The sequence below is a fragment of the Rhynchophorus ferrugineus genome, unplaced genomic scaffold (genome assembly GCF_030347505.1).
Source record: "Rhynchophorus ferrugineus isolate W39M unplaced genomic scaffold, kcgeb_rfMv2 rfM5, whole genome shotgun sequence".
NCBI classification, from domain to species: domain Eukaryota; kingdom Metazoa; phylum Arthropoda; class Insecta; order Coleoptera; family Curculionidae; genus Rhynchophorus; species Rhynchophorus ferrugineus.
Genome location: NW_027472584.1, coordinates 21,253,963 through 21,269,187, shown reverse-complemented (window position 1 = coordinate 21,269,187; position 15,225 = coordinate 21,253,963). Strand labels below are relative to the sequence as shown.

General features: G+C 30.0%; 1 protein-coding gene across 1 annotated transcript in view; it reads right to left on the bottom strand.

Moving 5' to 3' along the window:
• Positions 1 to 15,225, bottom strand: part of LOC143197508 (putative receptor-type tyrosine-protein phosphatase mosPTP-1) — a 277,664-nt gene that overhangs the window by 236,622 nt on the left and 25,817 nt on the right. The window lies entirely within an intron of this gene.

The following is a 15,225-nucleotide window of genomic DNA, read 5'->3' as shown; positions in this document are numbered from 1 at the left end:
ATACCCCACAAATGTTTTATCATATTTTAATATATTAATTGCTATTTTCAAATAATATACAATAATAAATATAGACAATACAATAGAACTTAAACAAAACCTAAAAATTAAAAATTAAACATATACCCAATCATAGAAAAAACACTAATTCATAACATAATTAAAACTGATCGCACAATAACTTCTAGAGATTTTTGAAATAAAGTAAATGCTTTATTTATTATTGAACTGAAATATTTGTTAACAAAAATCGAAAGAGTATTCGAAATATTACCTATTATTGCCATAAAAACTGTTAAAAGTATTTTACTATTTATCATTCATAATTTTAATCTTTTTACCCTATTACATTAAAAATCTTAAAAATATCGTTCCAAAATGCTGCTATATTAATATACAGTATATTGTTATTTACAAACGAACTACCAAAAAAAATCATAGAACTATATATATTACATATAAATCTGTAAGCATAAATTGGGTACATTTTTGTCAAGGTAGCTAGTACGACAGAACCAGGACGTTAAAAATCAGTCAAATGAAACTAATAGAACCAAATATAGTAACTAAAAGTATACGACTGAAACAGTCGATAGTAAATAGTAACAAAATCAGTCGCACCGAAAATAGCGACTGAAGGCAGTCACTTGAAAAAGTAGTAAAATCAATGGAACCAAAAATAGCGACTGAAACAGTCGATAGTAAAAGGTAGTCAATTACTAAACAGTCGATTTCAGTCGATAGTTCCCAACACTAGTTTCAACCTGTAGTTTTCTTTTATGTTTTTGCTTACAAGCTGAACAATATTATTTAAATTCTGTCATTAAATTATACATTTGTTTTATCGGTAACATTGTATAGAAAGAACAATATGTAAACATTTTTGTTTCCGGAAAATGGCGAAGGTGCAATGGGAAATACTTTTGCCATCTGTAACACATATGTATATACATTTTAGCTTCCTGCTGCAGTTCTTCATATATACTGCTCAATATTCTTAAAAGGGCATTAGGTGCTTGCATATATTATGTTCATTTTTTGCCTTTAAAAGGGCTTTTATTGATAATATCCGGTAACATTTTCCCATCTTCCTAACAACATGGTCCGTACGCGTCGAAAGAACGATATAGATTTGACAGCAATATATTTTATTTGGCAATTCGAAATCGTGTGCCATCAAAGTCATTTTCCGTCAATTTGAATAAGTGGTAATCAGAAGGCGCTATGTCTAGTGAGTATGATAGTTGAAGCAGAACTTCTCATACGAGCTGTAATAGTGTAGCTTTCATACTCTTGCAACTTTGCGCTTCTTACTCTGTATTTCTGGTATTTATTGTAATAATATGTGGTACGATTTATTCATTTAACGTTGATATGGCTATTATTATAACGTATTAACGTAACTGACTATCCTAGGCCAACCCATATCTTCTTGAGTTTGGGACTATCGTAGTAGCTTCGTTTTTCGCCGTTAGCTCTAATGGCTCGTAGAAAACTGTTCCTTTTGACCTCCAAATGGTTCCAAATAGTATGTTTAATTAAACCGTGTACTACCCGTCCATGTTCCTTGGTTTTGTATCTTTCCCAACGCAGATAAATCCGAAAAAAATTAGTTCATAAAATTCTAATAAAACAATACTTGTCTGAAAATTCTTTGAGAGTTTGAGTTGGATTTTCGTCCAATTAACAGCAAGCAATTAATTGTCTTCGAACGTTTTTGTCTTTCCAGGCCGTTGTCTGTCATTGGCATCAAAATCATCACTTTAAACTGCTGGAACTAGTAACATTATAATATTTTAAAAGTGTTTGATGGGCTTTAGTAGCAGTAGATTTTTTCAGATCAAACAAAATTAATGTTAAAACATAATTTTGGGTATTTCATGCTTAGTGTCTATAGTGTCTATACTGAATAACTCTATAATACTAATTAGAAAATTGTTATTTTATCCCAAGTAATGCCAAAGTCACTGAATTTAATATTTAGATTGGGTTGTTTAACAGTTGTTTATATTTCTACATCGGATTTTCACCAATATATCAATATATCAAAATAATTTCAATAAACCTTAGTATCTGCGATATTTTTTTAAAACAAATAACTGCAATAGTTTGTTACCATTTTTAGTTAAAGAAATTAATAAGATTTTTTCCTGTACATGCTATTTTATGCAATTAAATTTGCTGCTTATATATAAGCTCTGGATTACATTTACTTTCTAGGTTTGAAAACTTTTTTTATTAAAGAATTAAAAGTTCGTCCAAAGTTCCATTAGAGCATAAAAGAAAGTTCAAAATTCCTTTTCTCTAAATCAGAAAGGAATACTTTCAATATGAAGGAACCACCAGTAGCACAGAACTCTTAATAAGGATGAGTGGTTTTTTTGTTCATTGTGATTTATAATTCCCAAGTCATGTAGTTCAGCTTTTCAAATTCGCTCAGTTACGGTTTGTGTCAGATGTAGAAGTAATTATTTTAACTGGTTGTGGATATCCAGTCGAGATTGTGCGATATAAATGATCAATCGCGAACAAAAATATCGATTAGCATTTAATAGCGACGCTGAATTGGTTTTAGTTGTTGTGTAATTCGAAAATAACTTATTGGCTCCCAAAATATATTATTTGTTAGTGGCGTTAAATTGGCGGTGCATTTGAAATCATTTGGTTATTGTTTGCGTTCATTTAATAAGAATATATTGCTATGTATTATTTGTTACGGCAGTTCTGCTTTATTACGTATTTTATACTATGTTGGTTAAGGAAATTACTTATTAAAATACTAAAATATGTCATCTCTACCGATAAAAACGGATTGTTGCTTATTAGTTTCGTTAAAATTCAGGAATAGCTGGAACGATTTAACTAATTTTGGCTTTAAAATATTGGTGGAAGTCCAGGAAAGGTTTGTATGGTGAGAAAATATGAAATAATTGTGAGGAAAATAGTTTAAACAAATCAGTCCTATGTGTAACGAGCTATCTCATGTGCTCAACAGCATTGATGCCCAATGAGAGATTAAAAATGATAATAGTCGTATTGTTATGTCATAATTGCGTTCGAGAGCCTGAAATTGAAGTAAATAGGCTTAGAATGCAACGAGTTCATGAATATCAAACATAATAACAGCGATCGCCATACAATGAAGTTGAGATATTCCGCAGACACAGCTCCTGTGATCCAGGAACGAGCAGCATTTCACTATGCTCCAGAAATGAAGATATACAAATTTATTTATATTATGGTGCCAAAAAATCTGGCATTAAAATTCACCGGTGAATTTTCTGTTATTATATGTTAATTTAATTTAATTCTCACTTTTACTGTATTGTACCATAAATATTTTTTGGTAACATTCAAATTTGTATCAGAAATAAGTTAACAAAACCTTAAACAACTCTTCTTCGAAAGGAGGAAGTGATTCTCTGCAAGCGCGTGCCCCATCTAGGCGCAATGGTAGTAGTCTGATGGAGCCAGATCTGTAGAGTACGGCGGGTGCTATGAAACTTAATATTTAAGTGATTTTAAGAGTTCTTTGATGGTATTGCTGTATGACATGTCGTTGTCGTGCTTACCCTATCATGTTTTTGAGCGTATTGTGGACGTTTTTCGTCGAAATTAATCACTTGTTATCGGTAGTGATCAGTATTAACTATTTCTCCATGTTTTAAGTGTATATTAACGTAATATACGGTTTAAAAGTTCTATATATTGTTACAATTGTCACTAGAATATTTATTCAGAGCTCCACTGCCTAATATATCTTTTAACAAGATCTAAGACTTACCTATCAACAAATCATTTGGTTTACTTTTTTAAAGAGGTCGCTCTCTAAATGCCATTCATGTGCTCCCGGTACGGATCGTATAACAATTCCTCTTTTAAGAAATCTTCCTGCCCCTGCCATTCAATACTTGCTCACGATTTTCAACGACATGTGGGTTAAGCATTCTTTTCCTTCTAGATGGAGACAAAGCATTACTATTCCATTAATAATTCCGGACCATCTATCTAAAATTTTAGAACGGATGTTTAGCGAAAGACTGAATTGGCTTTTACACTCTAAAAGGTTGATTTCGGTCAATCAGTATGGCTTTTCACCTGGCAGATCCACAACTGAACCTTTAATAGAATTGGAAACTGTCAGTCGGGGAAACATACGATCGTTGCCTTTTTGGACATTAATAGCGCCTTTAACCTTGTTTGGAGGAAATTAATTGTTACACAACTACATTCTTGGGGCGTCCGGAGCAATACATTGTTGTATATCTCCAGATTCTTGCATGCTCACCAATTTCGTTTACGAATTCACCGGCATTATTCAGCTGTTTGTCCTCTTAAGAATGGATTTCCTCGGAGTTCGGTTCTTAGCCCTACTCTTATCATAGCAATATACTCTACTATATTTGATATTCCCAATGCCAATATATATTTGCGGCTCTTTGCAGATGACATCATGGCATTTTGCTCTTCTTTGGGTCCCAGGGAAGCTTCTGAGATAATGCAAATTTATTTGAATGGACTTGCTCAGTAGACTCGGGCAACTGGATTCACAATATCCCCTACTAATCGTCAATAGTGCATTTTTGCAGAAAACGACATTGTACTAGGCTTCATTCCTTGACTATGGTTAACCAATGAATTCCTGTTAAACAGAGTGCAAAGTTTGTTGGTGTTTACTTAGATCAAACATTTACTTGGAAGGAGCATATATACAATTTGAGACAGAGATGTAGTAGAGACTTAAACATACTTAAATTTATTGCTTATCGCAAAAACGGACTCAAACAAGATGCCATCCTACATGTTTATAAAACTATAATGCGTCCTAAACTTGATTACGGAATCTTTCTATACAACACCTCTTGCACATCCTATCTACGAATGATTGAAGCAGTTCAAAATCATGCCCTGAGATTGGCTCTTGGAGCGTATAAATCTAGCCGAGTTATTAGTCTACAATGTCTTGCTGGTATTGAGCCACTTAAATATAGACGATTCAAGGTAATTCTTAGAGTAGCCTACAGATTCTGATCCATACCAATAACCAACAAAATAATAAATCTGTCCATTAAGAGACCCATTACACCGTCATGTAGGACACGATCTTTCAAAGACCAGTTCTTTAAGATTATGGACATGATCAACCTTAATATAGATAAACTTAAGGTCTCCAGCTTCACAACTCTCCCATCATGAATGTTTCCATTGTTGTCCACAAATAGGTCTCTAACGATTCACAGCAAGGATAATTTTGGTCCTAGAATTTTCAAGGGCCTGTTCCTATCGCTGTATCCAAGCTATAAAGTTTTTTACACGGATGGTTCGAAATCGTCCGAGGGAGTAGGCGCAGCTGTTTATGGATCCTCTGGAGTAGAAACTTACAAGGTTCATAAACATTCATGCATACAATCGGCAGAATTAACAACGATCTGGCAATTGGAAAATGCAACTTTTAGACACCCATTATGAACATTATCGGTCGCATCTATAACATCTATTACAAACTTGTTGAACGGAAAAGAAGAATATCAATTATTTGGGTCCCCAGTCATGTGGGCATAGACGGTAATGAGAGAGCAGAGAAAGCAGCTAAAGAAGCCACTCTCAGAGGTAGATATATTCCTAGCTTTCCGTATTATAAGGATCTATATTCCATTATTACGACTTAAATGGATAGTCTTGTTCAACTGGAGCGGGGCTTGCTGGAGGGCTATAATAAATTGTGGTTTATTAAGCAAAACTTTTTTGCTTCTATAACATTATCTACAAATAGGTATACGCAGGTCCTGTTGAATAGGCCAATGATCGAGCATTGTCAGTTCGCACATTCATATCTTATGACTGGTGATGTGAGGCTCTACGGTCTCTTTGAGATAGACATAACAAACTTAGAAATTTGGAAATTCATTTACAATATTCTATTTAATTTCTTATCTCATATTTAATTTTATTTTGGAGAAACCAAACTATTTTATATTTATAACCTTTTCGTTATATTTTATCTACTGCTTTTAAGAATATTCATTAATTTTCTTGTAGCTGCAGCTCCCATTTTTGGTACAGATGCTGAATAGTTTCCATTTTCTCTTAGATTAGGTCATTACGAATTTGCAATTTCACAAAATCTGACAAAATATGAATTCAGAAAGAGCCTATAAATAATAATTTTTTATTAACAATTGTTAATATAACGTTTTATGACACGAAACGGAACATTTTTTTCTGGATCTGGATTTTCGATCGACCAAAATTTTTGACTTAATTCTGTTTAAGATATTAACATTTTTAATAGCAATTTACTTTTTAACATTTTTTATGACCCGAGAGGGCTTGTAAATGAACTGAAGGAATTATATTTTAAATGAGACCGATTCCCAGTCTGTATTAAACTGGGAGGGAGAGATCGGTTATAAAAATGTGTTTTTTGACAAAGTTGTGTTTCATTATAACGGCCTGACATTAACAAAATCCATTTATTTTATATGCTCATTACTGATTGATATTATAACGCTAATTACGTTTTATTATGACTTCATAAAGTGGTTACTATAAAGAATAAGTTAATGTGTGAAAATATTTCGATAATGGTTCGGTTTTATGATTGTCGTTAAAATAAAACTAGTACGAACTAAAACAATAATTATAGTTCCTAGTAATGGCAGATATGTTAATGAAGTTACATCAATATAATTTTAGAAAGCATGGCCTATATTAATATTTTTTTTAATACTAAAAATTATTTGTTTTTCCCTAATTTGCTACGGTTTTAAAATTACAAAATACTTATTCTACGATAAACAGTTTGGGTTTAAATTTATGTCACTGTTTGTTTTTAACTAATGTTGTTGTTTATTTATAACTTCACTGAACTAGATCAAACCGTTTTACTCTCTTTAATGATGTGAGTAAGTCATCTTTATCTAAGAGCTTCAGAACCTCAATATTGATCCTGATGCAGCCTCTATTCATGTCTTCTTGGCATACTCCTTCAGGTCCTCAAGAATTCCTCGCGGTACCTTGTTTTTGAATTTTTGTATGATATTTCTATTGGTTTGGCTGGTACAGTCCCATAGTTGAATACTATGTGGCTTCAATACTTGGTAAAAAACCTTTTATATACTGAGGGGGCTGAATATCTACCCACTAACCAGTAAATTTGTCTGTACCACAGCTTGAGTTCTTCAAATTTTTCTTAAAATGTGGCTTCAACATCATTTTAATATTAATGCCAAGGTTTTCGGCTGTATTTCCATTGATTACTTGCTGGTTTGTGCTTTATTCTTTGTTAATGAGAATTTCTGATGGCTAATGTTGCAGTGTCATCTGAAAATTTAGCAAGAACATTTTCATTGAATGTACGGGGATGTAGATGTACAGTAATGAGAACCTGATCAGTTGTGCCAAGATGCTTTTACTAGCTCTAAGATTTATTTAGGGTAGTTATTACCGTCTAATTTCTGGAGTATTTTACCATGCTGAGTGCTGAATATACTTCTCCACATCAAAATCCTGTTCTTCTTCAGTCTATATTCAGTTTTCCAAGTTGGTGCTTCTAATGCTACTACAAAACCTACACAATTGGTTCTTCTATTAACCAGACAGCAATTATTCGACTTTGACATGATATACTTATTTAAAGTCAGCCGAATCAGTGAATTGTCTGACTTCAGTTCTGGATTTTCTTCAATTTGCATATATTTACTTTTTTTAAGTATGCATAAATCCAGCAGATCTGAGATATTATCTGAATTAGTGGGTTCACCTGTCGAAATAGTATCACAACCATATGCCTGAATAGCCATTAACAATTTTCTACCCTAGGTTGTAATTGGTCTCTATCCCAAATGTGTACGTTTAGCATTGTTGTCAGTGCCTATAACAAATTCGAGTTCCCAGAGTTTAAAAAACCATTTATATCATTTAAATTTGATACTGTGTTTAGATGGGATATACAAACTAACTACTTTGATGGTGCGTTGTTATAATATTCACAGTTCTGGTCTAGATATATTCTGATTCGAATTTAAGCGTCATATCGTCAAAATCATGAATATTTTCTTTTATTATTACTGTTCATCTTCCTTTTTCTGGATTGTGTAAAATGTATTTCTAATGTCAAACCCACGTCTGTCTTATTTATATTTTAATATATTAATAAGTAAAAATAAACCTTTAGAAATATTTTAAAATAAAGCTGTCATAACTGTCACTGCTAAGGTCCTTATAGACTCAAGGAACAAACTGATCTAAAAAAACATAGATTAATAACAATATAAATTAATCCTATAGTCGTTGTATTCATAACGCATACTCACACAGCATGTGGGTTCAGTAGTTATATTAACGATTGCTATATGAACCGACTCAATGCGATATCCTTGGAATTGGTTTTGTTTGGGCTTAAACATACAACCTCGCGAATAATGATAATATGAGATAGGGTTTTGAAGTGTGAAACAGCACTGTAGTGATAAAATGACCAAGATATATGAAACAACACTCAAATAATATTTCTTGTTGGCAATGTGGCCAAATAGAGTGAATTGTTTTGTGTCTTACTATATTTTGGTTACAATAGTAGAGAACAATATAAATAGTAAGTAGATTAACAGTGTGTGGTGCCATGGCAGATCAGAATAATGAAGGTCTTGTTCCTTCGAAGGAGTGACAGAGAAAGGAGTTAGAGTGAACCAATTATATAATTACGAACCAAAAACTACAAATTCAAGTTTTATCACTTTAAAAATATATTTATGGACAGCGTTAAAAGCTTTCTATTAAAGACGGTAAGAGATTTATTAAAACAGTTTTATAGAAAGCCTGTATAAAATATAAAATAAATTTATGAGAAATATTGATGCGAAATAAAAGAATATTTTTATTTTTACTGAAAAGTTTTAACGCTGCTATTATTTTTATCGATATAGCAGGAAAAAGATAAAATGCGAAAAAGAAACTTGCTCACCTATGACAGTGTACGAAAGAAGAAATAGGCGTATAAACCTTAACGTTTAAAGTAAAACTAAACAAATTGTTAAAATGGTATATATAAACAGCCTTTAGAGCGTTGTAAAAATATATGAGAATACTCCTCGATATTTTCGCGGCAACTGTAAAAAAGGTCTCGAAAGATTTTGCTTTAGTAAAATGACTGTTTTAGTCATAAACTAAAAAATATAAATATATAAAAATATCGTAAATAAGCAGGTTATTTTATGGAAATATGTTCGTAATAGTAAAAATTTAACTGACCATTCGGCAATCAAATTTTATTTTGGATGATGTAAATGTAAAACTCTCCATCCAGACCTCCAGACAATACTATTTTTAGCTTGCAAAACTGGTTACTTCGATAATTGATTTGTATAAAAACCATTAATTAAGATTTTCCTTTCTTTACTTACCAGTTTTGCATTAGTTTCAGTCGCTAATGACAGATTTAATTGACTTTATTCCTTTAATAATTAATTCTGAGGTTCCAAACTTACTTTTGTTTTTTATGATTAAATTTTACAGAAACTTACGTAGAATTTTTCGCTTAAGTTTTATTGAAACTAAATTTCACTTATTAAAACATAATTTTTTTATTATTTTAATAATTCATAATCAAAGCGTTTGATGACATGTACAGTACCTTAATAAATTTAAAACAATGGAGAAAAATTATTTAAAACTTACATATTGTTCTGGAAACAATGTTTAAACTAACCATTTGCTTTATATACAGTGTTATTGTAATGTGCTTTATATTTAGTGTGTACGAATTAAGAGAGGAATAGAGTTAGATTATATGGATGAAGAGTAGATGTGAAGATTAGATGCAATGTAGTTGTTCAAAGATTGACTGTCAAATGAGGATAAATTGAACGATAATATTCAGAATTTTATGAAAGACTTAAATATACAGGTGAAAAATACCAGAAAATCGAGGGATAACATTTGTGTAATGAAATGAACAATGTTAAAAATAGATAACTGATCACGATAAATTAAAATAAACCTATTAATTTGAAAGAAATAAGATATATTAGTAAACAGATCCAAATTTAGTTCTAAATAAGAAATAAATCAAAAGAAGAGAGAGAAAGATTGATAATGCATGGAAGGAAGGATGTGAACATCGAGGATGATGAAGAATATATTAAAAAAAGCAATTTTAATGGCAAAGTAAATATAGATAAGCGAAAAAGAAAGGTAAGAATAGCGGAGTGCCTTACACATATTTAACATATTTACCACTTCCCCCAATATCTGAAATATTGATTATGAACGTGACTATGTTAGTACAGAATATTTTAGATGTTGGAATGAAGAAAGAACAAAACTCTTCTTCTCTGAAAATAATAAGACTAATAAGACTGTTGTTCTATAAAAATGCATAAATGCGTTGGTCTCTTTTGAAGGAAACTCTATTACTACTTTAATTTGTCATCAAAAATGGTTATAGGTTAAATTTAAGAGCATTTCACGAATATATTATAAAAAATTCATCGTAACTGTTTGTGTTATTAAATAATAGCTGTAACAATACTATAAGCGTATGTTTAGGTTTAAAACAAAAATTGAATACACAAAACAAAATGGAATTGTTCCTGCAGTGACTCTACTTTCAAATCTAACTGTTATGGTGAGACGTTTTAGTAGTTTTTATTGATATCGTTCACTCACTAATTTTCTTTTACTGTTATTACTGGATCCAGCTATTTCAGTTTATGCTCTGATACTTCAATTTACTAAACTGAATTGCTTTCAGAATGTAAAACCTAACTGGAAAATCATACAAAAATTGTTCGGACTTCGGAGCTGAAACTCGACTAAGTTTTTAAGTATTTGAGTGGTCTTGAAATATAAACTACATTGCTTTTAAACAGTTACAAATAGTTGAGTTCTTCCAAAGTCTATTTAATAACAGTGCATTTAGAATTTATTTTAAACAAGCGGTGGATATTTATAAGGTGCGCAAGGAAGTTTTGACGATTTGACGTTTTATTCAGGGAAAATGGTACAATGTATTCTAGTCAAAATAGGATTTTCATGGTTTTTGTAACATATATCCGAATGTTTATGTTTCAAAGTAAATTAGTCACAACTTTATTTTTATAATAACAGTTTGGGTTCAATATTTGATTGAAATGTATCCGTTTATATTTAAAAACATCTTCTGTGATGACTTAACTCGGCTTGAACAATTTCGCATCTTCTATAAAGCTTTTGCCCCGGATACCAAATTGAGAGACAGTTAAAGCTTTTACTTTAAACCATTCCTTGTAGCTTGTTGTACCATGTGTTTCCAAAAAGTATCAATAAATTTCTTCTGTACTTTTTTCCTATTTAAAGAAATATGATAGAATTTGCCTACAAATATTGGGTTGATGCTTATAGGACTTAAAAATCGAAAGAATATTTGAAGGTTATGTCGTTGACAGCTATGTAGTCTGTATGATGACGACGATATCGCATTAAATCACCTATCACCTATTTTTAAAAACATAGCATTAGGAATCTTAGGGGTGTCATTCATGATTCATTTAAAAAATTATCTTAATTACGTATAGCAGATATTTTAAATAAAAATATAACGTCACATGTTATACAAGCATTTAGATGTAAATTAGAATAATTGGTATAATAACTCATGCCAAAGCTCTAAATTATACATTGTATTTCGTATTGACTTGTTATAATAAGCAGTCCAACGAGATTTTAACATACAAATCCCGGAATTCTGTTCAGTTTAGTATGTATCGTAGATAACTCGACGTTCAAAAGTTTTGTTCTCCTTTTGTTGGCTAAATATTAATTAATTAATGCATATGATTGTATTAGACAGAACTTAACGAAATTTGTTTCATATTCGCTTTATTCAAATTTCTCTTTGGAACTATATGCTAATTGAACAAAGACATTTTATACGAGCCTTACAGTTATAGATTATTGTAATACAAAAACAATAAAGTTATAATCCTTAATAAAACTTTCCAGACAAAGTTTCTAACTTAACTTTCCGTGTTGTATTTTTTTTTGGTGTGTAGCTTCTTTGGATTTAACACTTTCCACTATTGTATGTACAAATAAGTTTTAAAGCATTTATTCAGTTTTGGGTAACTTAATTATAGAACACATAAGTTTGAAATTAACATAGGGTATGTAATATTTTATATTACAATAACGAATGGAAATAAACTACATTATTCCTCAAACTAACTTAACTACTGCGGATAGAAATAAGTCTCTTAAAGCTTTTGTTAGTAAAAAGAGGATATATATGATAAAGACATGTTTCAATAACCCTATATTTATTTATCATCATTAGTGATTATACTATATAGTGTATAAAATACTTTTCTGATGACAGACAAACAATATTATCACATGTAAAAATTTGGCTTTCAATATTTATAGGTTTTAGATTATATAAAGCCTATATCTTTTTATTTTAGTCATTGCCATGGATGGTAATAAGACCAATTATTATGTAAATATCATTTCTGCTTGTATTACTTCAAATTTCAGGCTTCATAAGTAGTATTTCCATATGTTACCATAACTCTAATATAATTCAGAACAAATAACAAAGGTCGATATTTTAGGAGAAATGCTGGGTGGTAATATAAAATGTATATAATATTTTATATTTTTACATGGAAGTATTTTGATGTTATGTGGTTTACATATGTTCACTTGTGCTGTATATTATTGGTGGCATCTTTTGGCTAACTCGCACATTCAATAAATAATCAGTCAATAAAGTATTTTTTATATTTGTTACAAAGTGTATTTGCCATTTGCATATAATATCTGCATTCTTTTTAAAAATTATATTATAGACAATTTCTGATATTTTTGATCATTCGATCGTTTTATCTGTTTTTATATAGGACCATACATCGCCTATACGCTATAAAATTCGTAATTAAAATGCAAAATAAATAATTTTAAAGATGTTGCGACCAAATTCATTATTTACTAACCCTATACTGACATCCTATGATACCGTTTTGATGCGAATTTAAATATGAAAATAGAGAAAAGCGGTTTTTTTTCTGGAAAACTTTTATTTCCTGCAAAAACAAAGTATTTCTAAGAAGTATTAAATACATTAGAATGATTTTTCAATTTTAATTTGGCATCATCCCGATTATGTTTTATAAATAATGCGAATAAGAATTTTCAAGTTTTTTATTCTCACTTTCGTTCAAATTAATACAGATTAATGAAAATTACAGGGATTATAAAGAATTTTCTGATGATTTAACCACAGGTTGAAATAATGAAATAATGTTGATACACATTTCAGTTTTTAAGTTATATAATGAAAAGTGTATTAAAAAAAATGAGTAGGCTTTGGTTTATGTAATATATATTAAAAATTGTATATTCTAGAGCAATTTAACATGGATTTTTATTTCTTTCATACCAAAATACATATATTTTGATAATTTAACCTTCACCCGAGAGGTAAAAATTTGTTGCAATTTTTCCATATATATAGTCAGGAAAAGTTGCTATTTTGTGTCATTTTCAAGTTTTTTATTCTCACTTTCATTCAAATTAATACAGATTAATGAAAATTACAGGGATTATAAAGAATTTTCTGCTGAATCGACCACTGGTATAATAGTGTTGAAACAAATTTCAGTTTTTAAGTTATATAATGAAAAGTGTATTTTCAAAAATTAGTAGGTTTTGGTTTATGTAATATATCTTAAAAATTATATATTCTAGAGCAATTTATGTTTTTATATAGGACCATACATCGCCTATACGCTATAAAATTCGCAATTAAAATGCAAAATAAATAATTTTAAAGATGTTGCGACCAAATTCATTATTTACTAACCCTATACTGACATCCTATGATACCGTTTTGATGCGAATTTAAATATGAAAATAGAGAAAAGCGGTTTTTTTTCTGGAAAACTTTTATTTCCTGCAAAAACAAAGTCTTTCTAAGAAGTATTAAATACATTAGAATGATTTTTCAATTTTAATTTGGCATCATCCCGATTATGTTTTATAAATAATGCGAATAAGAATTTTCAAGTTTTTTATTCTCACTTTCGTTCAAATTAATACAGATTAATGAAAATTACAGGGATTATAAAGAATTTTCTGATGATTTAACCACAGGTTGAAATAATGAAATAATGTTGATACACATTTCAGTTTTTAAGTTATATAATGAAAAGTGTATTTTCAAAAATTAGTAGGTTTTGGTTTATGTAATATATATTAAAAATTATATATTCTAGAGCAATTTAACATGGATTTTTATTTCTTTCATACCCAAATACATATATTTTGATAATTTAACATTCATCCGAGTAAAAATTTGTTGCAATTTTTCCATATATATAGTCAGGAAAAGTTGCTATTTTGTGTCATTTTCAAGTTTTTTATTCTCACTTTCATTCAAATTAATACAGATTAATGAAAATTACAGGGATTATAAAGAATTTTCTGCTGAATCGACCACTGGTATAATAGTGTTGAAACAAATTTCAGTTTTTAAGTTATATAATGAAAAGTGTATTTTCAAAAATTAGTAGGTTTTGGTTTATGTAATATATCTTAAAAATTATATATTCTAGAGCAATTTATGTTTTTATATAGGACCATACATCGCCTATACGCTATAAAATTCGCAATTAAAATGCAAAATAAATAATTTTAAAGATGTTGCGCCCAAATTCATTATTTACTAACTCTGTACTGACGTTCTATGATACTGTTTTGACGCGAATTTAAATATGAAAATAGAGAAAAGCGGTTTTTTTCTGGAAAACTTTTATTTCCTGCAAAAACAAAGTATTTCTAAGAAGTATTAAATACATTAGAATGATTTTTCAATTTTAATTTGGCATCATACCGATTATGTTTTATAAATAATGCGAATAAGATAATAATAATTCAGAATTATTTATAAGAAAGTAAGTAACGACCAAAAGATATAATATTTGAAGAAATTTTAGGATAAAAAGCTTTAATACTTCTGATTTTATAGGCGTTTAGGCTACAATTTGGGGTAATTTAAAGCATATAATTTTCAGCTAGGGCTTATATATAATGAAATGGTGGCCCATTTTGCTCAAACAAGCCAGGTTTTCGTTGTTATTAATGGTGCTTTGTCGGCTATAAATGCTCGTAACATGTGTAAGAAATTATTTTCCTTAATATTTTGTAGCCAAAAAATAACGTTTGTGCGACGGTTTTGAGGCCTGGGTT